We start from the raw sequence: 12,472 nt of genomic DNA, 5'->3' as shown, positions 1-12,472 counted from the left end.
AGCTCTCTTCCTCAAGTCTGTCCCTCTTCCCTGGGACTCTGGCATGATGAAACCCAAAGTGGAAAGAGGCAAGTCAGAAGACTGTGTCTTCTTTGTTTTTGTTGTTTATGGTTAGTTTTGGCTCCGGTGTCTTTACTGTACTGTACTTCAATACTATACTTTCAAGGGCAGAATTGTTGCAAATGAGGGCTTCTTAATCTGCCTCCTCAAGCTGTTTTGATTTGAATTTCACTCATTATCGAGTGATTTGGAACATTTTTTCATGTGGTTGTGCTTTCTTTACAATTCTTCTTCAAAGTGCTGTTTGTTCATCTATTGACCATATTTGTAATGGGAAATGACTATTAGTTGTATGTGTTACATATGTTACATGTACATACGTAAACCTACATATATGTATATGTGTTGATTGTTTCCATATCATGGTTAGAGAAATCTTACTAGAGAAGTCAAGACTTTTTCCCCATTTAACCACTGCCCTTCTTATCCAAGACACATTTATGTTGTCTGTGCAGAAGTTTTTCAGTAGCATGTCTTTAAAGTTATCTAGCTTAACTTTTGCATTTCATGAAATCACATAACCAAATTAACCCAAAGGATCTAGTATGAGTAAAGAATAATCAGAAAAAGTAGTTTTACTATCATTCAGATTGCATGAGGTAAAATCTTTGATATGCATATCTACCTCGGTTTGATGGGTTATTTCTGAATGTACACTTTCTTTTCCCCTATAGATAAATATTCCTGTTTAAAGCTGAGGTGGCTGTAGAAGAGCAAGGGAGACAAGATGGGGTGATAGATTCAAATATCAAGACAAGGTCAGATTGGCAAAGGAAGAAAGAAAAGGCAATGAGAAGTAAAGGCTGTTCTTTCTCTAACCTAATGAACCAAGGTCAGGAAGTCTAGTGCTTCCTTTGACTTGGGATTTGGAGATCAGCGAAGCTTTAATATTTAAGAATGCAAAAAAGTCCTGGGGCCAAAGGGAAGTTCTCCTGGTTGGGATCAATTATAAATTCTTTACTTGATTGTTAAGCCTTTATGACCTGGCAGCATTTCAACCTTTTACACCTGGCTTCCTCCCTCCTACGCTACAATCCAACAAATAATAACAGCTGGCAATTCTACACTGCATTAAGGTTTACAAAGCATTTTTTTAAATATTATGTCATTTTATCCTCAAGAACACCCTAGAAAATTAATGCTATTATTATCCCCATTTTACAAATATAGAAACTGAGACAGATAGAAGAGATGTGTCCAGGATCACAGTTTGTAAGTGCCTGAAGGCTGGTTTTAAGCTCAGGTTTTCCCAACTCTAAGTCCTGCACTTTTATCCATTATTTCACCTAATGTCGATGACTCTCAACACCCTGCTGTTTCTTGATCAGGACACTGAATTTTCCCTGCCTGTCCTCCATGCCTGGAATATTCTCCTTTCTCTCCTCTGCCTCCTGGTTTCCTTGGCACCCTAGGAGACCTGCTAAAAATATCACCTTTCCCCTTCCCCCTTAATTCTAAGGCCTTCCCCCAGAGATTACACCCAAATTTTTTGTAATGTAAATAATAACTGTTTCTCTTTTGGCCAGCAACCATGAGGGTCTTCCCCTCTCAGTTTAAATTTTTTTCTATTAAAGGGGCCATCCCTTGACTCACTTCTTATACAGACCTATTCACTGAAAGGATATTGCCTCACTCAAAATGAGAACCAGAAAATACCCTAGCTTAAAAGATCCAGGGTCTCCTATTTCATCCTGGACCATCTCCAGTCATGCTGACGAATATCTGGCCAGTGGACCCAGATGGCTCTGGAGGAGAAAGTGAGTGTGCTGATCTTGCACAGACCTCCCTCCCTCAAATCAAAGTCAACTGCAAGTCAAGTCATGATCTCCCCTGATGTCAAGGTCCTCTTTGAGGATGAAGGACAAACACAACATCCAAATTACCCCACATATACCTTTTGTACATAATTGTTCCCATGTTGTCTTCACTGTGTTAATCACACAGAAAAAGGATATTACTGTTCCAAATAAATAGATGATAGGTTAAAAATTTTAAATAAAATAAACAACCCTTCCTATCCTTTCCATCCTTGAAATTTTTCAGCCTACCCGAGTGGAGATCTCTTAGGAAACCATATATGACATGGAACTAATAAGTGTCTAATCTTCTATCTGCTACCTTTTACCAGGATATATCTTTTCTTTGTTAGAAAGTTCCCTCCAAGATGAAAAGTGTTATCAAAAATGGTTGGTTTTACTTTTCAAAATTTTCCTGCCTTATGTGAAGCCAGACATATTTTCCATAAAACATATTCCATAAAACATAAAGTAGAGTCATAAATTAATTACCCTTGTGAAGCTAGACCCATAAGGTTCTATTCTCCCCGTAATCCCTAGACAGGCATTGTCAGATTGGGAGGAATTGTCCTCTTGTCCCCAATGGTGTGTGATCTATGGGATTTAACAACTGACAGGAGGCTAAGATTATTCCCATATCTCAATTTAGATTATTTTTTAGATTTGGTATTAGATGTTGCCCAGGCTGGCAGTGTAGCAGCCAGTCCCTGATCAGTACCAAAGCTTTAACTGGCTACTTTTTTTTACCTTGCCAGGTTTGCCCCTCCTACTCAGTCTGGTATCCCTCCACTTGAGGGGACTTACCCTTTTGGTGCTGAACCTAGTGTGACATGTGATGAACCTTAACCCTAGTGCTGCTCAGAACTCCTGAACTCAAACAATCCACCAACCTTAGCCTCTGGGCTGGCCTGCTGTGCTGCTGGACTGCTTAGCTAGGCTGTGGAGCCATGGTTGCTAACCTATACTGGGGCTAGGGGCCACTCACTGGCTTGCCTGGACACTTTCTGCACTGGGTTGCACTCCCCTTTTGCCAGAGTAAGACAGACCTTTCCTGCAGTTGCCTACATAATTAGTACTTGAGGGGATGTCCATCAACTGGGGAACAGCTCAACAAGGTGGGATATGTAATTATGATGGAATGCTATTTTGCTGTTAGAAATGAGGAAGCATGGGGGAGGAGCTAAGATGGAGGAGTAGAAAGATATACATATGCTAGCTCCTACACCACAGTCCATAAAATACCTGTAAAGAAGAACTCTCAACAAATTATGGAGCAGCAGAAGCCACAGAACAACTAAGTGGAGGAGATTTCTATCCCACAGAGACCTGAAAGACCAATGGGAAAGATCTGTCATGCACCAGATGCAGAGCAGAGCCCAGCTCAGCCTTGGCCACACGGCACCAAGAGGAGCAGATCCAAGCAGGCTTCAGGGACAGAATCTCCAGCAACTGCACAGAACCCTAAACCCACAGGCACCAAAGGTCAGTGAGAGGGTCTTTTCTGGCTGGCTGAGAGGGGAGCAGGGTATCCCCATAACTCAGGCCTCCTCAGGTGGTAGCAGTAGAGGCAGCAGCAGATGGGGCTCCCAAAGCAGGCAGTAGCCTGCATCCATTGTTGAAGGTCTCATCAGAAACCCCCTGAGGGAGCTGAACCCTGTGTGGCAGCCCTGCCCCCACCTGAGCAGCTGACCTTAATCTCACATTGAATAACAGCTCCGCCCCTGCCAAAAAGCCCCTGAGGATAGGGAGCAGTTCATTTGAATCTCAGCCCCCAAATGCTGGCTTGTTGGAGTTGGAGGCCAGGAGGTTGTAGAGAGGAAACTCAGAAGTCAAGTAACTGGCTGGGAAAATGCCCAAAAAAGGGAAAAAAATAAGACCATAGAAGGTTACTTTCCTGGGGAGCAGGTGTCTCCAGCCATCCTTTTGAATGAGGAAGAATAAGGCATATTGTCAGAGAAAGTCAAGGCCTCTACCTCTAGAGGGAATTTAAACTGGGTTCAGGCAATAGAAGACCTTAAAAAACAAGTGAGCAGCTTGCTAAAGGAGAACCAAAAAAATGCTGAGGAAAATAACAGCTTTAAAAAGAGGCTAATTCAATTGGAAAAAGAGGTCCAAAAAGCCAATGAGGAGAAGGAGGTTTTAAAAATCAGAATTAGGGAGGAGCTAGATGGCAGAGTAGAAAGAAACAGACAAGGAGGCTCTCCCCACACAGCCCATAAAATACCTATAGAGAGGGACTTTCAACAAATTTTGGAGCAGCAGAAGTGGAAAACAGCAGTGTGGAGGAGATTTCCAGCCCAGGGTGACCTGAAAGGCCCACAGGAAACGTCTGTTGCACCAAATGCAAAACCCAGCACAGCCATGGCCACTGCGTGGCTCACAAACAGCCCTCAGGGGTGGAATCTCCAGTCCCAGCAGCAGTGGGTTTGCAGATCCCTCAACACACAGGAGCCAAAGGTCAGTGACAGGGTTTTTTCAGCTGGTCAGGAAGGGAGAAGGGCCTTCCCATAGCTCCGGCCTTAGGCAGCAGCCACAGAGGCCACATCAGGAGGCGCAGCAGCCACTTCCACTGTTGGAACATAAAAACCCTGGGGGCACTGAGGAGTTGATTCTTGCCTTGGCTCTGTGTGGAGGCCCTGGGGGAGCTGGCCTTTGTCTCATGCTGAATGGCAGCCCCTCCCATCCAGCTTATCTGAAAATCAGCCCCCAGTGCTGATTTGGGGGACTGGAGGCCAGGTGGCTGTGGAGAGGTAACAACTAAGATTCTGAGAACAAAAATCCCTCCCTCTGTCCAGACCAGTACATGCTTGATTGTGACACCTTGGAGGAACTGTGATCATACAGATTACCAGAGTATACCCTACTCTTGACAAAGGACCCAAAAGTCAAGGAACCGGTTGGGAAAATGCCCAAAAAGGGGGAAAAAATAAGATTATAAAAGGTTACTTTCTTGATGAACAGATATCTTCTGCCATCCTTTCAGAAGAGGAAGAACAATGATTACCATCAGGGAAAGAAATAAAAGTCATGGCTTCTGTATCCCAAACATCCAAAATAAATATTGAATGATCTCAGGCCATGGAAGAGCTCAAAAAGAATTTTGAAAATCAAGTAAGGGAGGTGGAGGAAAAACTGGGAAGAGAAATGAGAGAGATGCAAGAAAAGCATGAAAAGCTGGTCAAAACCTTGCTAAAGGAGACCCAAAAAAATGCTGAAGAAAATAACACCTTTAAAAAATAGGCTACCTCAATTGGAAAAAGAGGTCCAAAAAGCCAATGAGGAGAAGAATGCTTTAAAAAGTAGAATTAGACCAATGGTAAAGGAGGTTCAAAATCTCACTGAGGAAAATAGTTCTTTCAAAATTAGAATGGAACAGATGGAGGCTAATGACTTTATGAGAAACCAAGAAATCACAAACCAAAAACAAAAGAATGAAAAAATGGAAGATAATGTGAAATATCTCATTGGAAAAACAACTGACCTGCAAAACAGACCCAAGAGAGACAATTTCAAAATTATGAGACTACCTGAAAGCCATGATCAAAAAAAGAGCCTAGACATCATCTTTCATGAAATTACCAAGGAAAACTGCCCTGAGATTCTAGAAGCAGGGGGCAAAATAAATATTGAAAGAATCCACCCATCACTTCCTGAAAGAGATGCAAAAAAGAGAAACACCTAGGAATATTGTGGCCAAATTCCAGAGTTCCCAGGTCAAGGAGAAAATATTGCAAGCAGCTAGAAAGAAACAATTCAAGTATTGTGGAAATACAATCAAGATAACACAAGATCTAGCAGCTTCTACATTAAGTGATCAAAGGGTATGGAATATGATATTCTGGAAGTCAAAGGAACTAGGACTAAAACTAAGAATCACCTACCCAGCAAAACTGAGTATAACACTTCAGGGAGAAAAATGATTTTTAAATGAAATAGAGGACTTTTAAGCATTCTTCATAATAAGACCAGAGCTGAAAAGAAACTTTGACTTTCAAACACAAGAATCAAGAGAAGCATGAAAAGGTAAACAGCAAAGAGAAATCATAAGGAGACTTACTAAAGGTGAACTATTTACATTCCTACAAGGAAAGACAATATTTGTAGCTCTTGAAACTTTTTTCAGTATCTGGGTAATTGGGATTACACACACACACACACACACACACACACACACACAAGCATGTGCACACACACACATGCATGCACATACATGCACACAGAGAGAGACAGAGAGCACAGAGTGAATTGAATAGGATGGGATCATATCTGAAATAATGAAATTAAGCGGTGAGAGAGAAATACCTTGGGAGGAGAAAGGGAGAAATGGAATAGGGCAAATTATATCTCATAAAAGAGGAAAGTAAAAGACTTTTCAGTGGAGGGATAAAGCAGGGAGGTGAGAGAGAAAACATGAAGTTTACTCTCATCACATTTGACTAAAGGAAGGAATAAAATGCACCCTCACTTTGGTATGAAAACCTATCTTACAATACAGGAAAGTGGGAGAGAAGAAGATAAGCAGGGTGGGGGGATAATGGAAAGGAGGGAAGTGGGAGGAGGGAGCAATTAGAAGTCAACACTCTTGGGGAGGAATAGGATCAAAAGAGAGAATAGAAGAAATGGGGGGCATGATAGGATGGAGGGAAATATAGTTAGTCTTGCACAACATGACTATTCTGGAAGTCATTTGCAAAACTACACAGATATGGCCTCTATTGAATTGCTTACCTTCCCAAGGGAATGGGTGGGGAGGGAAGGATGAAGAGAAGTTGGAACTCAAAGTTTTGGGAACAACTGCTGAGTATTGTTCTTGCAACTGGGAAATAAGAAATACAGGTAATGGGGTACAGAAATTAATCTTTCCTACAGGACAAAAGAGAAGATGGGGATAAGGGAAGGGAGGGATGTTAGAAGGGAGGACAGATTGGTGATAGGGATAATTAGAATGTTTGGCGTTTTGGGGTGCGGGGAGGGGAGAAATGGGGAGATAATTTGGAACCCAAAATTTTGTGGAAATGAATGTTGAAAACTTAAATAAATAAATTTAAATATAAAAAGCAGAATTAGTCAAATGGAGGAGAAGTTTCAAAAGCTCACTGAACAAAATAATTCTTTGAAAGAGAGAACTGAGTTCAGGGAAATGAATGACTATGAGTTAAACCAAGTAGTTAGTAAACAAAACCAAAAATTTGAAAAAATAGAAGATAATGTGAAACAATTCACTGGAAAAACAACTGACCTGGAAAATAGACCCCGGAGAAATAATTTAAAAATTATTGGACTACCTGAAATCCATGATCAAAAAAAGAGCCTACACATTATCTTCCATGAAATTATCAAGGAAAACTGCCCTGATATTCTAGAACCATAGGGCAAAATATTGAAAGTATCCACTGATAACCTCCTGAAAGAGATCCAAAAAGAGAAACTCCTAGGAACATTGCAGCCAAATTGCAGAGTTCCCAGATCAAGGAGAAAATATTGCAAGCAGTTAGAAAGAAACAATTTGAGTACTGCGGAAATAACATGAGGATAACACAAGATCTAGCATCTTATATATTAAAGAATCAAAGGGCGTGGAATATGATATTCTAGAAGTCAAAGGAACTTGGACTAAAACCAAGTATCACCTGGCCAACAAAATTGAGTATAATACTTCAGAGGAAAAAAATGGTCTTTCAATGAAGTAGAGAACTTCCAAGTATTCTTAATGAAAAGACCAGAGCTGAAAAGAAAATCTGACTTTCAAACACAAGAATCAAGAGGAGCATGAAAAGGTAAACAGGAAAGAGAACCATGAAGGATTTACTAAACTGGAACTGTTTACATTCCTACATGGAAAGATGATATCTGTAACTCTTGAAACTTTTCTTAGTACCTGGGCAGTTGGTGGGATTGTACACACACACACACACACACACACACACACACACACACACACATAAAGAGAGAGTAACAGAGAGCACAGGGTGAGTTGAATAGGAAGGGATCATATATAAAAAATAAAATTAAGAGATGAGAGAGGAATATATTGGGAGGAGAAAGGGAGAAATTGAATGAGGCAAATTATCTTTCATAAAAGAGGCAAGGGAAAGCTTTTCCAATGGAGGTGAAAAGGGAGGAGATGAGAGGGAAAAAGTGAAGCTTACACTCATCCCATTTGACTCAAGGAAGGCATAAAATGCACTCTCAATTTGGTATGGAACCCTATCTGACACTACAGGAAAATAGGGAAGAAGGGGATAAGCAGGGTGGGGGAGAAGAGGCAAGGGAGGGCAAATGGAAGGAGGGATCAATTAAAAGTAAACACTTTTGGGAAAGGACAAGGTCAAAAGAGAGAATAGAAGAAATGGGAGGCAGGATAGGATGGAGGGAAATACAGTTAGTCTCACACAAAATTACCATTATGGAAGTCATTTGCAAAACTACACATATATAGCCTATATGGAATTGCTTGCCTTCTCAGTGGGGATGGGTGGGGAGGGAGGAAGGAAAAGAAGCTGAAACTCAAAGTTTTAGGAACAACTGTTCAGAATTGTTCTTGCATACAACTGGGAAATAATGGTAATGGGGTATAGAAATTTATCTTGCCCTATAGGACAAAAGAGAAGATGGGGATAAAAGAAGGGAGGGGTGTTAGAAGGGAGAGCAGATTGGTGGAAGGGATAATCAGAATGCTCAGAGTTTTGGGGCAGGGGGAGGGGAGAGATGGGGAGAAAATTTGGAACTCAAAACGTTGTGGAAATGAATGTTGGAAACTTAAAACAAATAAATAATTTTTTAAAAAAAGAATCACTGTTCTACATGAAAGGCAGGGGAAAGAATAATCTAGACATTATATTTCAAGAAAATATAAATGAAAAGTTCCAGATATAGTAGAACTAAGATATAGATGGAAAGACTCCATATATACTTCCTCAGAGAAACCCCAAAAGGAAAAATCCTAGGAATGTCATAGCTAAAATCTAGGTATCCCATGTTGCAAACATAAATTGCAAGATAAAATATTGCAAGTTATCCCCTCCCCCCAAATAAACAAGAGCAGTTAATTTATGAAAGAATTCCAGACAAGATCACACAAGACCTGATAGGTGCTAGCATAAACTAGAGGAGATCTTGGAATGCAATATTCTGTAAGGGAAAAGATAGAGTTTGACAATCAAGAAGAATTACCCTGCAAAGTAGAGTATAATCATACTGGACAGACATGGATTTGTAATGGAATACAGAACTTTGAAGCATTTCTGATTAAAAGACTGTGACTGTCTAAAAACACTGCAATGAAAAATCGGAGTCAAGAGAAATCTTAAAAAGTCACTTTATTTGAAGAAGTTAAGTAGCTTCATGGTATTGGAGTGCTAATAATCTATTGGGGGAGGCAGGGTAAGACAAATGTCTCCTCAGAAACTTAATGTCTTCAAGGTGTACAGGGAGAGGTAAATTAGAGGACCTACAGGTGCATTTGGTCTGTTCAAATGGTTTGAAGAGGAAGAAAGAAGATAAGTAAGAGGAATACACCAAAGCAGAAAGAAGAAGCTTGTTAAACTCAACAGGGAAAGCTGGTGAGGGGAAGGCATCTAGAGAAGAAGAATACTGGGAAGGTAATAGCCATGAAAAAGCTGTATTCTGAAAAGAACATTTAAAGGTGGAAAATAAGAAATGAGCTAGCATCTAAAGAGAAATACAGCCATTGGGGAATGCCTGAGCAAATTATACTATTATGCGTCCAAATGAATCTTAATTGTGCCACAAAAAATAAGAAAGCATGATTTCAGAGAATACACAAAACCGATTCATGAAGATAGAAGTGAGCAGAAATAGTATAATTTCTGTAAGAAAAACAACACTATAAAGAAAAGCAATCTAGAAGACATAAGAAATATGTAAAAAAAAAAAAAAAAAAAACCCCAATCATCTAATAAGTGTTTGGAGGACCTATAACGAAACCTTAACCACCTCTTAACAGAGAGGTCATGAATCCAGGGTGTGAAAACAGATATATGCTGTAGTATAATGACTATCATATTGCTTGCCTTTTTGATGGTTTGGGGAGGGACTGGAGGGAGAGGGAATTTGGAACTCAAAATTTTTAAATGAATATTAGAAATAAATAAACACAAAAGATATGTACATAGCTGGAATCAATCACTGAGGAGATTTCTATCATTTGGTAGTATTTGGCACAAATTCCTTTCTTTTTTAATGAGGGAGCAGGTTGAAGGGAGAAAAAGAAAGAGGTTCAGAAGGAAGTAAGGCAGGAACTTTTGAAAGCCATGTGTGGAAATTATTATATGCAGAAAGTTCCTGCTTGGATCATTCTGCAGACCTCTGTGTGAGACAATTTTTTTACATGATGCAACTCATCCCCTACTCATTGTCAACCAACAGACTTTCGTCTAAAAAGAGACCAACAGAATTAGGTTAATATGTACCATTTGCTCCCTTTAAACTGGCAGAACATATGTAGAAGAGTCAGAAAGTCTGAACTCCAGGAAAGGACATTTTGAAACACCCCCATAGAATGCCCCATATCTTCCTGACTCAGGATACCTGTGTCAGCCAAAATTGTAGTCTCCACAGTTGTCAATCATAAACCTGGGAATGACATAAAATATGAATGCCATGACAGGATAGCAACAAGATAAGAGAGGTGCCATTGTGTCAGTTAAAATTATAGTTTCCAAGAGAATGACCCACATGTCTGGCTTTTCTGCCATTAAAAATAGAGGTCATAAAATATAACACAGAATACCCATAAATAACAAGGAAAGAGGAATGTCATTATTGAAGATAGAGTCTTAGCAAGGAAGAGCCACAAAATAATAAAGTAAGGCAAATGTCCTGTTTAAGTCATCTGGTCTTTGTCAGAAGAATGTTGCCTCTCAGCTAACTTCACTCAGGGAACATACAGAGCATGACTGTTGTGCCCTGGTGAGCAAAAAACTGAAGCCCTCTTTTGATTGGTCAGTGCACCTTTTGGCCCTCAGTGAGTGTGGTGATGCTCAAGCTCAAGCTTACCACTCATTTCCACTTAGCCCATAAAAGAAAAGCGTATACAAAATAATACCTTTGAACACATCATAATATATGCTAAACTACAAATATATTAAATGCTGCTCCATGATAGTCAACAGAACTTTTGAATGTAAGGGAAAGTTAATGATCATGCATGCAAAGTAATGTACAGTAAAGTTATCAGAGGTGTGCAGTGTGTTATCCCTTCTCTACCCACAGCACCTAACCTTTACCATTGCTGGTTTGTTGCACACCTTTTTTTATGAAGCTATGGGGAGATGTTTGGACATTGGATCTCTGCTTTTCCTGGTATATCAGATGATAGGAAGCAATATTATCTCAACTAGTCTTTGAAACTTTAAAAACATTGAAATAATTGGATCCAGGTTTTCAATACAAGAAAAAAATCCACTCAAATGATGAAATGCTTCTGCCAAGTCTTTCATTGCCAACTTCTCTGATTTGACTTCAGGTTCCAAAGTGTTCCTTGCTTCTGAAATCTTTGCAGCTCAATCAGATCCTCATTCAACAGTTCTTCTCCAAGAAATTCAATAAATTCCACATCATTCTCATCCATTTCTAGCTCTAAATCTTCGTGTAATATTACAATCTTGTTACATCTTTCAATACCTTATTATTTTCAAATTCAGGAAAATCAGAATGAACTGTGGGAGCACTTTCCCCCAAACTCTTCATACATGTTGCTTTTACATCTTCCCATGCCTTAGTTTTATTCCAGATTGCACAAAAAATATTAGAGATCTTCCAGAGATCTCTCAATATTTAAGTACTTATCAGCATCCAAAGCTTCATTGCCCTGGGCAAATGTAGTTCCTAAATACCGTGTGTTGAAATTCTCAACTGCTTCTTGACCTATAGGTTATAAGAACAAGGTAGTGTTGGGGAAGGCAGACCACTTTTACATTTCTGTTAAAATCACCCAGATGGGCAGGGTGCTTTAAGGCACTACCCAAAAGAAGCAGAATCTGGAAATTAATGCCATTGTCATTACAAAACTCCACAACTTTGGGAATGAAGCACACTTGTTAAACATAAACCATGTATGTTCAAAGATCAGAAGGGTTATCTATGCCGTAGGGTTAGGGAAATAAATATTGGTCAGGTAGAGCTGCCTTGCTGATTCTCTTCCTTGCTCTGCTTTTCTGGGTGGTACACAAGGACTGGTTTTCATTTGAAATTTCAGATGCATTCCCTCCAAGCGGAAGAGTAGCTCTATTATTCAAAGCTTTAAGCCCCCACATAGTTTTCTCCTCCTCTGTGAAGTAGTTTTGAAATGGCCTTCATGGAACAATTAGCCCAGTCCCACAGAGAAGGAATTTCATCTAGGATTTATGGCAGGAACTCTGAAAACTTCTTTGCTGTTCCAAAATCTGCACTACCAGCCTCTCCTGACACCTACGTATTATAAAATCCTGCATGATTTTAAAATTGGAATGCAGATTTTTTTCAGAATTGCTGAAATAAAGTCAGCACAAATTTACCAAAAATGAGAACTATTTGTCCTTATAAAAATAGCACTATAAAATAGACACACAATTTTAGAGGCAAGATTTTATTGTGTGTGTTCTGCTGTATATATT

Source organism: Notamacropus eugenii, chromosome 3 (assembly GCF_028372415.1).
Source record: "Notamacropus eugenii isolate mMacEug1 chromosome 3, mMacEug1.pri_v2, whole genome shotgun sequence".
Lineage (NCBI taxonomy): Eukaryota > Metazoa > Chordata > Mammalia > Diprotodontia > Macropodidae > Notamacropus > Notamacropus eugenii.
Note: the sequence above shows the minus strand (reverse complement) of the source record.